At 37.1% G+C, this 20248-nt stretch overlaps 1 long non-coding RNA gene across 1 annotated transcript in view; it reads left to right on the top strand.

Moving 5' to 3' along the window:
- The window catches only part of LOC110468138 (uncharacterized), a 51517-nt gene that overhangs the window by 4694 nt on the left and 26575 nt on the right, over positions 1-20248 (top strand). The window contains exon 3 of the long non-coding RNA XR_002465034.3: positions 8724-8820. This is a non-coding gene — a long non-coding RNA (uncharacterized LOC110468138). The remainder of the gene's footprint in view (positions 1-8723; positions 8821-20248) is intronic.

The raw sequence follows: 20248 nt of genomic DNA, 5'->3' as shown, positions 1-20248 counted from the left end.
CGTCCCTGCTGGTCCCTCCCTCTCCTAGTGACTTCTCAGTGCCCTCCTTCCTCCTTTTTCCCTGCTGCTGTCAGCACTGAGAAGTAAATGGGTCAAGCCAGTAGGTCACTGACAGTGCAGAATGCACCTCACTATGTGTTGCCGTAAGCCATACAGGATTACATGATAAGTTTCTCAAAGCCTGTTATATAGGCCCTAATAAAAATATGCTCTTGATAAGACAGTGGAAACAGGGAGCCAGAAATAATGTGCATATTTTAAAGATGAAGATGATTTTCAGCTAATAGATGTAAAGAAAATATTAGCAAAATTTCTAATGGCAGCTCTTATGAAAGGACTTTCAAACAGAGTGTTCCTTTGTTCCTTCTCTTTAAAGAGGAAAAAAGACCCTCCAAAGTCCAGCCACTCACAGCTCTGGCTAGTTGTACTAAATGGGGAAGAGATCAAACCTTTCACATGCTATTTGGTATCAGCCCCATCACATTATGTAACATGACTGTCTTGTCACAACATAATGCACTGGGGAGGAATGACAAAAGGCGTTTTTCACAGTTACATTTGAAGAAGCCACAGCACTTCAAACAGGCAACTTAATATATTTTCTTGTTAAAGGACTTGCTCTAAGGACAGATTGAAAATGTGCTCTTTTCCCAAGTACATCTGTAGAAATACACACATTCTTTAAACATAGCTGCATTATATATATGAGCATAATACATAATGTCTTTACACAGAAAAGAATGGCTGGGTGTAGGTCTTTTTGTTTCTATGGCTTTATATAACAATCAGGATGGTATGTGCAACATATGGAGTTGCATGTGCTTAATAACTATGGATTAACTTTTGGGATTACTTTGAGTGTGGTGATCCCTAGTGCAATAACTAGTTTAATAGTTCTAGCACAAAAATTGAAGTTTCAGTAAATTATATTTCAATTTCAGTCACCACAAAGTGAGCGCATTTGTTCCAGTGGCCACTTGATTTGTCTCACATTTCTTGTCATAATGGTGACAACTTTTTTTCCTGATCCACCAGCAGCCCCTTTCTGACTGTTCTTTTCTGAGCCACTGTGCCATCCCCTTTTTCTCACCTGTTTTACCCACGTGTTCCCTATGCTGTTCTCAGCAGTCACTCTGGATGCCTTTCATCAGGTGTAAAGGCTTCAGTAATGCCTTTGTGTTAATTCCATACAGTCTATATCACAGAAATCAGATGAGAGCATTAGCAATGCAGGTTTACTTGAATGTCCATCAAGACTACATTTGAACTTGGTTACATCTAGTGCTGAGGTACTGAAGAACTCTTGCTCCTTGGCAGCTGCATGGTCTTGTCACCTTTCACTTATCTTCCCAGCAGCGTTGTGTCCTTTGTCACGCTGAACTGCCATTTCTGGAAATGTCACCTCCTCAAGCAGAACAATTATGGATATAATGTATCAGTGCCAAGAATGAGTGATTCAGTAATTCACTGGTGCTTGAAAATGTCAGTTCTAGAAATACTCATGCTTTCCTTAAGTTCGATTGTGGCTCAGACATGTTAGTCCAAAAAGAAGGGACTTGAAAAGTGAAATACAGAAAATTCTTTATCCTTGACTTCTATTGGTATCTAAGCCATAAAATACAAAATCCTAGAATACTTGCAGAGCATTTTGCTTTTGCTCTTGAACTTGAAGAGTGAAAATGAGCTATGTTTGAATTTTTATCTTTTTCATCACAAAGGTCATCGGATTGCAGGCAGGTTGTTTATGAGACTGAAGCTCATTGCTATTGAAGTAAGTGATTCCAATAATGTTAGATCAAATCTGCTCGTCTATTTTATATTTCAACTTCTTTAGATTCAATGCTAATTTTCTTTCCTTGAAACATATTTAAATCCTTTTGCATTAAGAAATTAAATTTTATAGGGAAGATATAGTAGGTGTTTCATATTTTAGCTTTCAATATGACTGGTAAAAAAAAAATAGTGATAAAAAGTGCCTCTGTATTTTCTTTCTAACTAGAGGGGAGGGAAGGGAAAGAAAAGTCAATACTTGGCTGGAATCATGAGCAGCTTGTTGACTGAGTAAATCAGTCAGGAGCCCTGCAGCTGGTCAGCTTCACCTCACCGATAAATGTCACAACTCACTGCTGTCAATATGAATTACCAGAAAAGGTTTCCTAGGAGCTAAGGACAAGGGAGCTCTTTTCCTTTGAATGCATTATATGGGCCAAAATCATACTGATACATGATTAAAATAGGTTACTCTGACTAGGCAATTATTTAAATTCACCCCAAAAGCAAGACAAACCATGGAAAATATTGCAGGCCAGATCAGAGAATGCAGAAAATTTGTGACTTTAACAGTGGTTTGAGAGGTTAGAATGTGTTAAATTGCAAAGCAAGTTTGCTTTAGTTTTCAGTGCTAGGAAAGGTATTTGAGGAAAGGTGACCTTTCTATACAAAATTAAGGAAGGCAAGCACTGCTTGAAGTTATTCTAGCAAGATTTCTCCCCAAGCCACTCACAAGGTGCTTTGTGCTGCTCCGGCAGAGTTCCTCTTGGGAGGGCATACAGGCAGCTCCCCCAGCACAGCCTGGGCTCACCACCTGCACTCCGGACAAGGAGGCACACACTGAATGTAGGCATTTGTTGTTGTCCCTCTGAAATGAAAGGAGGACTGTGAAAACAGACAATGATCTCAGATTAGTTTCAGTCACAGAGAACAAGGAGCACCCACGAATCTCTGAGCTGGCTGGGTGGTAAGCGCTTCTGACATTTGTTACCAGAAATAACAGTGTGTGGGTAGCTGCCTCAAAACAGAATAACACAGATTTTAATCGCTTCCTCTACACCTTGTCCTCATGTATTGCAGTGTTATGCTGCACCCAGTTGTAGCCATTGGACCTGACAGGATGTTGACATGGCAACATGTTATTTGGGACAAAACAATAAAATGGTAACAAATGAAAAATGCTATTTTTATGTATCTGCAAAGCGTATGTCCAGCAGATACTACCAGCGGTTACTGTGCTGGTCAAAAAATTGAATTCTCTTTTCACAGAAAATATGGACATAGAAACTAAAGAAGATGTTATGATCACAGATTAAAAAGCAAACCCATAAAAGACCAAAACAAAAATCTTCTTGCAAATAGAAAGATTTTCTGAAAACTGAAATGGGACATTTATTTTTATTAAAACCCTTAATTTGGCAATGATGAATTATTTTAATTTCAATATTATCCATTATTTTTATTCAGTGACACAGAAAAAGGATAAAAATATATTAAAAATGTGCTAATATGAATGTTTTTTTTTTTTTTATTCTGAACAGAACCTGAAAAAAACTCATAACTAAACAAAATGTTCACTCACTTTGGATGTTTTACTTTTAACACAGTTTAAGAAATGCTACTTATTTTTAGGGATACAAAAACAATAAGAATCAGATGCACGATTTGTAAATTAAGACTGTCAAATGGCTCAATGGAGATATATAAAAATGAAACATTACAACATCATTGTAAATTTTCTGAAAAGGATTCTTGGTGGATCAACACGACTTTGTGAAGCATTTTGATATTGCTGTGTGAAGCATTAGAAAATTGTCCTGTCAAGTTTTTCAAGCAGCTCTCTATATCCTTATGTAAAATATGGTAATGCACTTAACATGCGATCCAGCATACCTACTTAAGCCACACATTTCCCTACAATATTCAAAGCAAAATCCAAGTCAGAAAGCATATTTCCACTTCATTAAAATAATTCTTTTTGATTTTATTCAAATGAATCAAGGAAATAATGAAGTTTTCTGCTTTCTTCCCAATTGCTTTGAGCACCAAAGTGGACAAGTACATTATTTTGATTATAGTAAAATTGCATTTCTCAGTGGAAATAAATGTTCCAGCATTGCATGGAAGAAGATAGCAACGGATGCAAAAATAATGACTAGTAAGGCAATTTGCTTGACAATACATCAGGTTCTGGTACACTTAAGCCATTTCCTTAATTATCTATTAAAACTATCTGGATACCACCTTTGATATCACATGGAAATAAGCAAGATAAATTATAGACTAGAAATGAACACAGTTTTTGCTTAGTGTCCTGTGGCTTTGCTCTGCCCACAATATTGCTACCAATTCACTGCTTTCCTCTATGATTGCTAGGAATTTAACAGTCCAGCCAGCCAGAGGCATAGAACCAATTGGTTGAGGCTGGCCCCCCTGAGCCCCTGGCATATGGCACATGGGTGTTTCTGCAGAGAAACATGGATACTGACTTTTCCCAGCAGGGGTCATGCTCTTTGTGGTCCTGAAATAAAGCATGCTGATATACCAGGGATGCTGAAGAACAAGAGACAGAGCTCATACCTGCTCAGCAGAGCCAATGTGCATGCTCTGTAGGATGTCAAAACCTTTATCTCCACCTACTTTTGCAGTCAGAAATGCAAGAACTCTGTCTGCACACTTCACTGACCCATTAGGTAGTAGCAGCTACTCAGCTCCCCATTTTCAATTACATTTACATCTACCCTGATCTGATAATGCAAAGTATTTAGAAAGGGTAATGCAAAACTACAGAGTAAGCAAGTTAATACTTGCATAATACTAGCATAATGGCTTCTGTTGTGCTGCAAGGTAACCAGAGCATACCTGTTAAGCTTGCTCAGTATTTTAGCATGTGTATAAATCACACTACAGAACCTTTAGGCTGGACAAGCTGTACATCTGATAGATATTATTGGAGAGCTGCAACTGAAATGCAGTACTTTACTCAGTTTCATTTCACCTTTTTGAAACTAGGAATATCTAATCTTAGTAGGAGACCAGGAAAATGTAGTATTTTTGTAGCATTGGTTAGCACCTGATGTGGTGCAACATCAAGAAAAAGTAAGAATAATCCATAGATGAAAGAAATTTTGTTTTAATTGCATGCTTCAGCTTTATTTTGTCTTTATCCTGCCCTTTCTCCAACAAAACTCTTATTCCCACATGTGCATTGATGTAATAACTGTCTTGAGAAATTCTTACTCCAGTAATTAGCTTGTTGGGAAATTAGTTTTATGAGAATGAAGGACACTTCCCAGCATTCTAGATGGCAAGGATACTTTTTCTGGACAGATATGTCTACAAGGCATTTCCAGAACAGGCATGCATGTTCTGTGGTTCCTCTGTGGAACCAACCACACCAAAAATAACCTATGGGAAAAGTGTTTATGAACTCAGAATGTACACTGAAGTGTTTTAGTGGTCAGAAGAGGAATTTGTAAAGACAGTTATTACTGATGTTCCATTCTATATTTCCATTTTTTTTAAAGTAAGGTACATTCACTTAGCTATGAAATAATGGAAGTTGGTTCAGGATCCTTCCCTTGTCTATATTTTTATGTTCTACTCTTGGGAAATACATTCTCCAAAGATCTTTTCCTTATATTCCTCTTAAAAGCAGAGAAGTGTTTTTATCTCCTTCCAATGATCTCATTACTAAAGACAACTGTATTGAAGAAAAGGTTAAAGACAGAAGAATCTGCTTCCAACACATGAATACACTTGAAAACATCATATTATCATTACTCTTATTAGGTGTGTATGAGTGATAATAACTGATTTAATGGATGTCATCCATATTTCTGTTTGTCAATTGCTTTTGGCTCATAAAATTCCTTGGTGTACTTTCTGGTCTCCTGTGGTACAGAGTTAATTTTCTTCTTCATAGCTGGTACAGTGCTGTGTTTTGGATTCAGTATGAGAAGAATATTTATAACAGACTGATGTTTTTGCAGTTGCTAACTCTAAGTCCAGGGCTTTTCAGCTATCCAGACTCTGCTAGGGAAGAGTTGGATAAGAAGCTGTGAGGGACCGTGGCAAGGACAGCTGACCTGAAGTGGCCAAAAGGATATTCCATACTACAGAATGTTGTGGCCAGTATACAGCCTGGGGCAGCTTGGTTGAGAGATGCCAATTTCTACTGGGGGACAGGCTGGCCATTGATCAGTAGGCAGTGACCAATTATATTGTGTATCAATTTTATTTTCTTTGGTTTAATTACTGTCTCTTACTCCTTTTCTTTACAGTTAGTATTATTATTATAGGTACTATAATTACTATTATTAGTGTAATTTTATATTTTGCTTTGTTTCAATGTTTAGACTTTTTATCTCAGACTACTGATCAATTCTCCTCCCTACAGGAGGATGATGAGCAAGTGGTTCAAGGTGCTTAGTTACTAGAGGGAGTTAAAAAACAACGATTTTCCAAAATATTGTAAATGTCTTAAATATTTAAGTCAATGTTTTCAAATAAGTCCCAATTAATATCTTGCAAACACTTACCTGAATTGTGTAAACTACAATGTGTGGATTACACCATTGATTGTAAACAGTCCAATTTCAGAAGCACTTGCAATTCATTTTGGTTATCTTTCATACTTTAAATCCTATTTTGTGCAGGAAAATATTTGTACTAATTAGGTAAGATTCAAATTGCCTACAAACTATGTATTTTTTTAAAAAGTGCCCCTTTACCTCTCTTCATGCACCAATATAGAATAAAAAGGAAAGAGAAAGAAAAGTGTAAAAACATAAAACTTTCTTAATGAGACATAACCACAATGATAAATGATGGTAATATCTATCACTTTCTGGCTCAATGGAAATAACTGTGTGCTTACTGTGGGGTTTTTCTCATTTTTGATTAAAGGATTATAAAATGGCCATCACTAAGGCAGAATTCAGATCTAATGGGATAACATTGAATTAGATATGCAATTTCAGACAAGAAAGAGAGACTCTTTTCTCTGTCTGAGCCTGGCTAGTGTCATTAGGAGCTGTGGAGAATGAAGAAACATAGCAGAGACAGACAGGAGCCAAGCAGTAAATTGACCCACTCATCTTCCTTCTGGAGCTCTTCCAAAGAGCTTTTATTTTATTGGACAAACACCTCCATTGCTCACTTGAAGGTCAAGTGACTGATGATGTCTCACCAGTTTCCAGCTCCACAATGCTTAAGAATTTCCAAGTTACATTATCTTTCCTTTTCCCTCCATATCATCAGCTGTTCTCTTTTAGAAGTGGCCAGCAGAAAACTATGGATACAAATAACAGTCTATAAAAGTCCATAGATACTCCATTCTTACAAATTTCAATCTCACACTGCAGACAATAAATCAATTATTCATCCTTATGTAGAATCATTCATCAACAATATCAAAGTTCCTTGGCAACATTATCCACCTTTAAAGAGGAGTCTGAATGCTTAGAGACACTCTTGGGAGATTGCAAGGACAACATTCATGGAATTCACTTTACATGAAATAAAAAGCAAACTTAGATTTTCACCTTCTGTCGTTCTTCTTTCAGAATGACATGCACCACTCTCAGGACAGAAAGGGAACAACCTTCACATATTTTCAATGTGAAAAAATATTTCCTTATGCATGTCTTTACAGGACAGCCAAGTAGCAGCCAGAACCATTACAGCTTTTGAGAGTCCCTGTGAAGTGCAAACAGATATCTATGTGTAAATTACCGAGATAATCCCTGGACCCGAAGTAAAACTAGAAGTCACAAACTCTAATCTTTGGACAGTGTTATATCCTATGTGCTAATTATCCTCTCCTATCACATGTTATATAAAGGAGTGAAGGTCTGATAAAAGGGAAGCACAGTTTTCAACCAGCTGCTCTAAAGATGTGGGTAAGACCTCTGAGAATATTCTCAGAACAATGAGAAATACACAGATGATGTGTGGCACCTTTCTTCCAGGGACCACTGTGAAAGACTACCAACCACAGAGGAAGAGGGATGGTTTGCTGAAAGCACTTAGTCAAGGATAAAGCAATGGGACTGTACTGTCTTCCACATTACATTACCACTGTGTTCACCAAAACATACAAATGTTCTGAGTATTAAAGATACAAATTTATGGGAACTACATCTGCATTAACACGGTAAGAGATCCCTAGGCTTATAAATACTAAATAGCAATCATTGGTCTGCACATGTGCAAAATGAGGAGATGCTTAAATAAATACCTCCTGTTACTTATCTCTGACACTTCCAAATGAATAGCCATTTATTTACTGTAGGATGGAAAATACGAATGTTACAAAAAAAAATCCCATATTCACACTTCATAAATTTTGCTTACACATTATAACTTATTAAAATTTCATAGAATATTATCACTATGGCACTATGAAGTCTAGGTTAGATTCAAATAATGAGTAAAAATACATACTCCTTACAGCTACCTGTGATGCTCACAGTAAGTGGTCCATTAACATCAAGCCAAGCTGACACTGCTTATGATTTTGCCATATGAAAATACAGAACTTGGTGATGACTCCCAGGTATCACAAGAGAAGAAATCAGAGAGGAGAAATAGAAGGAGTACCTATTTGCATATTTGTCCATGGTCCTTTTTTCAGCAGTCGTTCCTCCACAAAACATATACCTCTATAAGAGGACCCTGATATAGAACACCTCTCTCCACCTTGTAATCTGAAATATCTGCATACCTAGCAGACGACACTGGAGATGTGTTTGGCTGCTACAGCAGATTCCCCTGCCTCTCACCTCCCACCAACAGCAATAGGTTAGCTAATGCTGCCATCCCTTAATCTTATTTAATCTCTCACTGCCTGCTTGCTATTTTGAGTTACAGGGTTAAACATATAACCTGGGTGTGTTTGCTGTATGCAGTTTTAGAAAGCTGGTCTGAATTTCTTGTAATTCTTCCTTCAGCTACAGTGGCATCCTACATCAGCTACCAGTGACAGGAAATACACTTGGCCTTCCTGACAAGTCAGAAGAAATCAGTGAAGGATCAATCTACGCCAAGGTATTTTGAGATCCTCCTAATAGGAAAAAAATTACTAGCATTCTAATAACTCTTATATATATTCCAGAAAATAGAGTGTGGCTGTCTCAGTAAGAAACATTAATTTTTTTTTTTTTTTTTTTAATTTTTAAGGATATGGTTGCAGAATAACCTGTCAGATATGCATGGAGAGATTTCTGCTAAGAGAAACATGATGCAGTTTCTACCTGCAGATAAAGACTCCATTTCAGCTGACACAGTGTAGCTTCTGCCAATCATAATAGTCCTTGGCTTAGAAACAACAGCAGCAAAATGCAGTATATACATATTGTCCAGTGAATGAAGATGGAGGAATCTATAACTGCCCTTGTATCAATCCTGCCTTTGATTGATCTACATCTCAAAGTTGTCACTTCATGAGTTTCACAATTAGGGTTTTCACTTGTTCTTTGAATGTGCATTTAAGTTTCTTGCTGATGTTGCTGTAGAAGTTGTTCCTCTAATTTTCACTTGTAAAAAAAGTCTTTTGTCCTTGATTCATATAAGGTGTCTTAGGGGTAAAGGAAATATTTCTGGGAATAGAAATCAGCCTCATGGAACTTAAATGTGAATATACTTCCTGAAAGAATTGAGTTTGTATTTAAACTGTTGTGACAAGAATAGTTTTCATGGTCCTTTTCCTCCTTTTCTCAAAATTTCCTTTTCCAGATGGTACATCAAAACTATTACTCTTAAGCAGTCATCATTCTTCTCTCTTGACTAATATTTTTCAGAGCAATTTGTGCAAAGGCCTCACTATGGTGTTCTTGTATGAAGGTATAAAATTGTCCCGCTGATGATTTCTACATGCTTGTTTTACTGGAAAAATTAGCTGCTTTGGGAGAGAGGCACACATCCTGAATATGGTTGTGATTGAAATTTTCTAGACATTTAGATGAACAAGATGTTAGACTCCATTCATTTGTCCACCTTGTCACATTTCCTTTTTTGCTACATTTTTTTTCCAGAAAAAAAAGAGAGAATTTTGGGTTTCTGTTCTGCTTCTTCTCTCATTCATCAGAGTTTCAAATCATAGTAACTGCTCAGACCATTGTTTCTTGAGACCTGCTTCTTGAGACTGATTTACTTTTAGGATTACTTTTTGTTTAAGGTATTCTTCCTGTCCTGTAGAAACATCAGTCTGGAAATTTCCGCTTTATATCACAAGAGCTAGGAACTGGAGTTATACTTTGAGCTGAAAGTAATCCATTTGCGTTTGATTTTTCAAAGTGAATGTATTGTCATACTTCCGTTAACAGGCTGACAAAGGAGAGGAAGAAATAAGAAAACACTCTTATTTGTTTACATATGCATCCACCCACATGCATAAACCTATCGCAGCAACAGAGGAAGAAGTGAACAAGGTATTTTAGTGACACTTTGGCTCCCCCTTCTAATTTCACAATTTTAAGTACCATATCACTTCCCTGCAGCATAGAAAATAAACCCCATCATAAACTCTTGGAACAATGAAGAGATAAGCCAAGTCACAGACCGAAACAAATATTTCTTTAGGAAATATGTGTAAATAATTGGTTTTTTTCAGTTCACTAGCAAATAAAAAATATTTCTAATTTTCATAAAGCTGGTAAAACTTACTTGCCTTGAGACACATAAATGTTTTATTCCAATTTTGGACAAAATACTTATTTTTAAATGGTTGATAACCCACTTTTTTATCTGAAAATCAAAAAAGCATTTGAATCTTGAAGGATCAAGATCTAGAGAGTTCTAGATTTCCATTGTCTTTGATATATTCAGTCTCTAATTTTGCCACACTTTCTCCAACCAAACAAGCATTGCCATTGACCTAGGAAATTTTGTTTAATGTTGGTTAGAAAGCAAATTTAATAGCAACCATAAAATCATTATGGTTGGAAGGAACAGTCCCAATACAGACCCTCTGTGCTCCACCTGTAGTCAGCCTGCAGGTAGAGTACCAACCTCAAACTGCTCGCTGTAGAGGTTGACAATCCAGACATCTGGTAGTTCACTCACCTAGACCATAATGTCCTGACTTAGATACTGTGTCTAAAACTGTACTAAAACCAAAATAGCCAATATCTGCTGCCTTACAGTAATTCTCAGATCTACTAATTTAATCATACAAGACAGTCATCAGCTTGGTCAGTGTGGTTCTTCTGCTTTAATTACTGCTAGATATTCCCAATCACCTTCCTCTACTTCATGAATCCAGAAGTGGCTGCCAAGAGGACTTGCTAGAAGTTTTCTCCAGGGCCTGAGGTGATGTTGACTGGACAGGACTTCCTTTGATTACATTTTGGGCCTTTTTATGAATATGGGAAGAACATCTTTTTTTTGACCACTGGAAAATTCCCTGATCTCAACCATCTTTCAAAAATAGTTGAGATCATCCTCATGATGTCAGTAACCAGACCTCTCAGCACCCTCAGAGTGTCCCATAGGGATTACCCAAGGGGCATCCAAATCAATTCTGTTCTGCATTGCTGGAAGCTTTTCTATTTATTTTCCTGGAGCAAATTTTGTTAAGAAAATCCAGGGCATTGACCCATTCAACAGCAAGTCTATGATGAATGAAAACTCCTAACAAAGTTCATTTGATGAAGGAATATAGTACTGTTCACAGGTAAAAAGTAAAAACCTGCAGGAATAGAGACCCCAGATGGTCCCTCTGCAATTTCAATTTTTTAAAATAATCAAGATAAAAGATAGAAAAATTCTTTAACTACTAATGATAGGACACATTTATTCAAATATATTCTCCTCAAATATATCTCATTCCAGACCTTTAGAAATCTTTTTACTATCTAACAGAGGTAACTTTCTGGGCTTTTTATGTTTTTATCCAGCTAGTTATGGCAGTCACAATTTCTGTGATGTCTAGGCTGAACTCAACTCACTAGCTCTTTTTGAATATGTTGATGAAAATGTGGATAACAGAAAAGTTAAGAGATGGAGGAATATTCACAAAATCTACCATAATTACCTATTTTCTACACCAAAACTGAGAAATGAGTGAGAGTAACTGCAGATGTTCTAAGTGAAACATATTCCTCTGTGACTTTAGAAGGTCTTTCTAAAATTCAGGTACTATCCTGACACTTTTTTTTTAAAAGGGGAAATAGAGTGTTGGGCCAAAGGCCCTTAATCCATTATACCAAACTGAATACTCAGAGTCATGAGATTTTCAGACTCCTGTAATATCAAAATTGAGATAGAAACTGTTTTAATCACAGAGACTGCAGTGTATATTGTTTTTCCCTGATTCCTGTGCCTGAAGCTTAATGGGCTGCCAAGAGATTTCCTAGGTTTCATTTGAAATATGCACAACTTTCTGGTCTCCAGAGTTAAGAAAAAAGTTGCTGAAAACAAATGAGCCAGGCAGTTTACAGAGGGAGAGATGGAAAAGAATGGATGAGCCACTCACCTTTATTTAACCTAATGATTTTTAGGCAAATGATAAAACTTCCTTTGGGCTGACTCATGAATTTTGAAAGCTTGAAGTTAACACTACTGACATGGACATAAGCATATATAGCAGACTTTCCTGAGACAAATGGAAAGACAAATTGAAAGCTACCATTTTAAGCCTCCTGCAATTTCAATTATGCATCCCTGGTAGAGTAATTCCTCCATATTTTAGTATCTATTTTTTTTTTTTTTTAATGCATCTTCAAGTAATCTAATCATAAGGTTGTTATTTGCACACAATAGCTCTTAAAATCTTTACACGTAGTTAATAAGGTCTACTGTAAAACGGTTGTTTTTACACTTACTCCGTGTCAAGTGGTGTTGGAGCTACATGCCTCAGGATGTAACTTTTGAGAGTTTTGTAGTTCTGCCTGGTTCATGTACATTTTGCACCTTTCACACATTCTGATGCAATAATGCCATAAAGGCTATAAAGATGCTCTGCAATATATTTCAAACTCAGCCTTTACATTCTTCATTCTAAGTTCTTTAGAGTCTTTTAAAGTAATATACATATGCATATTTAAGCAAGATATAACTAAAAAATGTGCTGAGATTTATTGTAACCAATGCCTAACCCTTTCCATCATCCAGGATAACCTGCCACCATTCTTATGAAATTTTTTCTCTTCCCACTATGAGGAAAAGTAATCAGTTTTTCAGCTGGAAATATTATTCCATGTTGAAAATTTACTGGATGTGAAATTTACAAAAGGATTCACTAAAAAATAAAGTTATCATGAGTAAGATCTATTAATACAGAGGAGTGGAGCATTAAGAAAGGAATAATCCCACCTTCATACATTACCCCTTTTTTCGGCGTAGTCAGGAGCAAATAATCTATCAAGGACATACAGAGATACTAAATATAGAAGAAGGTTCCTTGGAAGTTCTGGTATTGAGCAGCTTATGGAGTTTTCAGTATTAAAAGGCTATGAATCATTCTCCTAAAAAATATTATTCTTCACTATTTCATATTCATTATGGGCCTTTCTATAAATGCAGAAAACACTCAAAAAATCACAGAGGTAAGCCAAACAACCCTGCTGGCCACCCTAATTAGGTCTTTATAAAACTGGATTCCATTGCCTTGATTTTCTTCATTTACTGGTTATGAAGCTATGGTGTTTCTTTTTTAAGGACTGCTTTGAGCATTACATTTAAATATATAGCTTTTACAGAAGGTTACTCTTTGTCTTCTTTTTTTGGTAGTGCTTTTGACTTTGCTGATCATATCCTGCATTTGAAGAGGGTAGATTGTTAGTCATGAGAGACTAGCAATGCAGTAAATTTGTTGTGTGCTACTTGATCTTGAATCTAGAGAGTGGTGATCCTGTTAAGCACATGGTTGATCAAGGGTGACACTTTAAATAAGATTATAAGGCTAAAGTCTTCTTGATCATGAGAGAAATAGAAACACTGCACTTGCTTGTTCTCCCAGGCTGGAGCTTCATATTCATTTAATCCCTAACAGAAGTTGGGCAAGTTCAGAAGTTTAACTTGGAAGTTAGCTCTTAAATGATATCTGCTGTCTTATAGGTTTTAAGACCTCAGGCTAAGTTGTAATGTCTGGTATAGGACCAGGACAACACCCTTTTTCCTAGTTCCTTGGGGGTATCTGCATCAGCATACAACCACATCAGCTTTTCTAAAGCTTTAAAACATGAAGATGAAAGATTTATTTATTTTTATTTTTCTTTGGCACTTCTCCTTTTCTCCTGGAAGACTGGCAGACTGATATCTTACCTGGCTGACAACCCTCTCTCCTCCCACAGGCATGCTCACATCTCAAGAAAAGTAACATACCTACCATTCATCCACCACTATGAGTCAGCAAGAGCAAACTTTAATTTTCCAATTAAACCCTACACAAGCTTCATCTCTGATGCCCTAAGTCATCAGAAGGATACAGGTATGACTTGATTATAGAATTATTGGTCTACTTTCAGAGCCTGCTCTTGTGCTGAGCTGGGGAACTGGAATCAGAAGCCAAGGATAAGACATTATTATGCCCATTGGACTTGTGTTTTCCTTTACTTCCTGGCCTCACAATAGTGTGAGGCCAGAAAGTAAAGGAAAACACAAGCCCAATGGCCATAATATAATTCTTATGTTCCATGCCATAAGAAGAAGCTGCAGATGAAGCTGCTCTGAGACACCTTTAGTTGGTACTCTGGCTAACCTGGAAAGAAGGATTTACAAAGTTGGTCTTGGTTATGTTTGTGCCCCTACTGCTGTGTTGTCCATATGCTTAGAAATATATCTGACTATAAACATGACATTCAACAGAAAGCAGGACTCCAGAATGAATTTGTTATTAGATTGTCATATTTGCAAGAGAAAAAAAAGATCATAATTTTTTTGCTGTTCCGAGTGCAAAATATTTATTGGGGGGGAGTTGCTGCTGTTAGGGTGATTTGTGGTTTTTTCAGCATACATAATTTTGAACACCACTCAAACTTCATTTTTCATTTTCTCATTTTATTGTAATGATGAATTGTATGGGAAAGCCACAAAGCAAAGCAAAAGAAAACAAAAAACTAGATGACGTGCTATTATTCATGGAGTTTCATCTCTGGCCAGATGAGATTGATGGACCTGCCTATGGCTCATGTATTACTCTCCCTTGCTAACCAGAAATGAAACGTTATATGTCTCAAGTTATACTTTATTGTTTTTAATTTGGCAGCTATCTTTGGATAAGACAGAATCAATGCAATTCTAACGTACTCTACCTTTTATTTTATAAATGTGAACTCTGACTATTCTTTGATGAAATACTTCACATTAAATACTTAGTCAACAGGTGAGAACAGGTCTTCTGGGCCTAAAGAAAAAATTATGCACAGAGAGTAATTAAAGGCTATAGATAGACCTTAAATCATCACTGAGACAGAAATACTGCTATTCTAGAATTTTGAATAGTAAAGAAAAACTATAAGTACTAATATAAAAAAATCATCTTTCTTGAAAATCCACAAATAACAGTTGGCTAGTCAACTTTAGCAAACTTGTATTTTTAAATCCCATGGCTTTCTGCTAGTTTTGCCTGTAGGTCCACAGTGAAGTCTTGAAAATACACAATCATATGGAAGCTTAAATACACAAATTTGCATAGGGCAAACATTTATATAGAGTGAAAATTTTTATCCTTGCAAGTTTGAGAATAAGAGAATCATTAAGGTTGGAAAAGATTCAACAGACCTTCCAAGATGATAAGTCTACAACTGCCACCAAATCTCTGGTTTGTGTCTAGGACTTGGCTAAAAAACAAGGTGTCTTCTATGAATATCGTATGTTGAGAACAGTTGAAGAGAAGAACTAGGACAGTAGAAATGAAGCAAGGAAAATATGAATAAGACCTTAAAGGAACTTGTAAAAGTGGATTTTTTTTCCTTGTGAGAAGCAGCAATGCCAACGGGAAGAACAATTAAATGGGGGCTAGTGCAGAGTGCCAAAGAAGTAATTTCTAAGGGCATTTCTTTTTTTCACTGAGTATAAGAGAAAGATTTAAATGATACAACCCTTGGGCTCATGAGCTTGGCAAACCCTGTTAATTTTTCTGTAAAGACAGTCTTGCTTTGCCAAATAGATTTCACCAAGTTTTCACAGCTCTTTCTAAAGCACTCTAGACAACAGGAAAACATATTTAAACCAAAATAATACAGATATAAACCAAAAATTTAACCAAAGCAGGAGTGGTAGGAATTACAAATAAACTGAAGGTTTGTTGATGAAGGAATTCTTATGCAAACAGGTGATGGAGTTTCTGTTTTTCTGTTTGCATCATTAATTTGTAATGAAACATGAATTAGGAACAGTTTTCTAATAGTTGCTTCCCCTCTGTTTTGCAATATGAGGCTTATTAGAGAATTTAATCTGTCAAAAGCTTTCCTTTCAAAGATCCTCTGCTTCTGGCTTGCATTTGAAGTGAGAGTTATTTGTGAAGAACTGCTGTGCAGTCTAGATTCAAACTGTTATTTTTGTGTACAATGATTTTTCCCCTTGCTGTCCTATTCCATTTAACAAGGCAGTGCCTTGTCTTTTAGATTTACAGAACAAAGGTGTGATGAGAACAGACAAGTTGAACATACCAGAAGAGTCCACAGGTGAAGGAACAGAGGTCGGTAGCGCAGAAATTTATTACTCTGACAGCCCAAAGAAAGTTTGCAGTTGTTTTGCTGTTGATGTATAGGCAATAGACCAGAGAAGAAAACTCCATTTGCATTATCCAAAGGAAGGACACAAACCTAATGGCTGAAAGTTTCTGTCATTATGCAGTGACTGAACTCCTAAACTGAGGGGGTAAGCAAAAGTCTCTCAGCATTTTCTTTCCATTCCTCAGTCAAACCATACCATGAGTGCTCTGATAAGCTCGGTAAAAGTGCCATTCACAATGTTCAAGGCTAAACTACCAATGTCATCATTATTTTCTCTTTTCTGCCTTCCTTGTTATGTTACTACATCATTAATCCTATTCCCAAATCTTTCAAAAGAAGACTGGAGCATGTCACATCAGGCATTCTGTGGTGCATGGTGTGTCTGAGCAGAATTCACCATTCTCTGCCTCATTGTGACTAGCATTTTATCTCAAGATTCCTATTGTAAGAATCCTTTCTGGCTCTCCAAAAGTAATCAGAAAGGTTTGTCCACTCCCATTAGACCTGCATGGAAGGAAATAACAGCATTAGAGGTCAATTATGGTGGGGATAAGAGGAATGGAATCAAAAAGTGCTGGTTTCATTAGTGTCTTCTTGTAAAAAGAGAAAGGCTACTATCTAAAATTGTTAATACAGAAATAGACAAGGAATGATGCCATACATGAAATGGTATTGCTTACAACTACATAGGAACAATGCTGCTAATAAAATAAACCAGAATAAAACCATTTTATGGGTTATTCAGATAAAAAGGCCAGATTCACCGAAGCATAAAAAAAGAAGACAGAGTAAAAGGCTCTTTTCTAAGAAAAGGGTATTGAGAATGATGCCTTACTTGTCTTTGCGAGACAGCAGAGTAATGACTTGATATGGAAAGTGTTTCATCTGGAACAGAACTTTTTCAGAAAAGTAAAGGCTTTTAACTGTACTGTAGAGTCTATCCAGTGAAGAGCAGGCAAATTTAAGAGAGTGTGTCCACACTAAAATGTAATTTATAGAAAGAAAAATTATGACAGAGATTTAAAGAGATGTAAAAAAAAAAAATGTGCGCTATTCAGGCTACTCTTCTCAAAACTGAAGGCTCATAATTCTTTCTTCCTTTCTATTAATTACCATGCAGATTAATTTAAATTATGCTGTTTAGCTATTAGGATTAGTGTGATGGACCTCTACGTGCCACAATGGCACCAGTGGAGCTGTGTTTGGTCCTGCCTCAAGTTCTCGCTATGCAATGCTATCAGTTATTGAGAGCTATAATTATTTGCACCCATCAGCACTTGAAGTTCAGCTTGGTCTCTGCTCTGGGTAGGTTACAAAGAGTTAAATTTTCTGAAGAAAAACATTGAGATTATTAAAACACTTTCTTACAGAGATTATTCAAAAAAATGAGACCTATTGTAAAATATAAGGATTAATTTATTAATCAGAGCTTTCTGAACTCTCACATTAAGCAGCTTTGTTATGCTAATTCCCTTATAAATGAATAATGGACTTATTCTCCCATTATTGCCTATCATTTTAAAAGACCCATTTAGAAAATGAAGATGTCCTTTTCACTTGAAAATTATTATGTATTTTATATCACAAGATTTTTTAATTGAATATTTGCTCCCTATACCCTTCTGTTCCCCCCTACTCTGCTTGTACTTCTCAGTCAATGCTCAAATCAAACACAGCCGTAACCATTTGTCACAGAGATACATAGTGTGTGGAAAGAAAGTAAAATGGAGACAATGGGCTTTGAGAACAGAGGCCCAAATCTACAAAGCTATTTACCTCTGACAAATTTAGATATAGCCTTAGTTTCTAGACATTTTAAATAAAATTCTGTTGTGAATAATGACATAAAAGAAGACAGCCAAGATGGTGTAACTGTAGAAAGCCAAAAAGTTAAATCACAATATAGGATTTTTGTTGAAAAGAAAAAATATCTCTAGTAGAAGAGCTTCATTTTGCTGCACACTTTCCACATGTCTTGGAGAGTTCGTCTGTTCTTGACTGTCTATATATGCACTATCAGTCAAGTTCAAACCTATGAAGCAATTACTTTTACATTGTCAAGTCTCTTACAATGGAGTTCTAGTGCTTTCTGGGGAATGTCCTGGCTAGATTGCTGCCTTGATGTGTGTTTTCACTTGTGCTCTATGCAGGAATTGGAGACAGAGAAGGGAGGTAGCAAAGTGAAAGGGGTTTGAACACACTGCAAACAGCTGGCAAGTAGACAGCCTGACACTGTGTCCTAAGAACACAATACATCTTCCTTTTGGGGTAATCAGCATCCTTGGCCAAGGAAACAAAGTCGCTTGGTCCCAGGACATGGCTAATAACTTCTGAAGGAAAAAGAAATTTGGCAATTGCCATTTGCTACATCCCAGAACAGCCTAGCCCATTCATCTTTTCCTTCCACTCTTACGGACAAATCACAGTTTTAGGCAAAAATGACCTGAGCACCTAAAGATTCTATGGCACCACTTGTGGTGAGGGCAGAACAGATTTTTGTGCAAGCTAAAATGAGACTGAGTTCAGGCTGCCTGTAATGCAAGTACCAGTAATTGCATCTCCTCTGGAATTTGCAGCTCAGGAAAGTATTATCAGTTACATGTGGCCAAAATAATGTGCAGCCACAAAGCCCCATGGATGAAATCAGATTTGGCTTCCTTAGGCAGATTTTGGAACACAAAGAAGTCTGTCAGAATGGACATTTTCTTGTATATTCCCTATCTCCAAAACATAAATAACATTTGTTTTTTATCAGCTGTAAACTCTTATGAAGCAGAGGTACTTCTTATGATCATAGAATCAGAGAATTGCTTGGGTTGGAAAGGACCTTAAAGATAATTTTGCTCCAATCCCCCTGCCATGGGCAGAGGCACCTTCCACTAGACCCATCCAGCCTGGTCTTGAAGAATTCTTCTGGACAACCCATTCCAGCTATTTGCCACCCTCAGTTAAGAATTTCTTCCTAATATCCATTCTAAACCTAATTTCTTTCAGTTTGTAGCCATTTCCCCTTGTTCTGTCACTAAATGCTCTTGTAAATAACTTCTGTCCATCTTCCTTGTAGGCTCTTTTAAGGTACTGGAAGGATGCAATTAAGTCACGCCAAAGCTTTCTCTTCCCTAGGGTTTACCATCCAAATCCTTTCAGGCCTTCCTCTTGGGAGAAGTGCTCCATCCCTCTAATCATCTTGTTGTTCTTCCTCTGTACTTGCTCCAACAGGTCATTGCCATTCTTGCGCTGGGTACCCCAGTGCTGGAAGCAGCTCTGCAGCTTGGGTCCCACCAGAGAGGAGCAAAGGGGCAGAATCCCCTCCCTCACCCTACCCACACTGGTTTTCATGCAGCCCCAGACACATTTGGCTTTCTGGGCTGCAGGGGCACAGTGCTGGGTCATGTTCATCTTCTCATCCACCAGCACAAGTTCTTCTCAGCTGGACTGCTCTCAGTCCCTTCATCCCCCCAGGTTGTGTTGATACTGGGGATTGCCCCAGCCCAGGCGCAGGACCTTACATTGTCTTATTAAACCTCATGAGATTCCCCTGTGACCACTTCTGGAGCTTGTCTGGGTCCCTTAGCATGGCATTACATCCATCAGGTGTGTCAACAGGGCCATTCATCTTGGTGTCATCTGCAAAATTGCTGAGGGTGACCCTTTCATCTATGTCATTAATGAAGATATTAAATAATACTGGTCATTATATGGACCCCTGGAGAACACTACTTGTGACTGATGTCTGTCAGGGCTCTGAGCCATTGACCGCTGTACTCTGGATGATATTGTTCACCAAATTCCTTATC

The sequence above is a fragment of the Lonchura striata genome, chromosome 1 (assembly GCF_046129695.1).
Source record: "Lonchura striata isolate bLonStr1 chromosome 1, bLonStr1.mat, whole genome shotgun sequence".
NCBI lineage: Eukaryota > Metazoa > Chordata > Aves > Passeriformes > Estrildidae > Lonchura > Lonchura striata.
The sequence above is the reverse complement of the archived record's forward strand: the minus strand, read 5'-3'. Positions and strand labels throughout refer to the sequence as shown.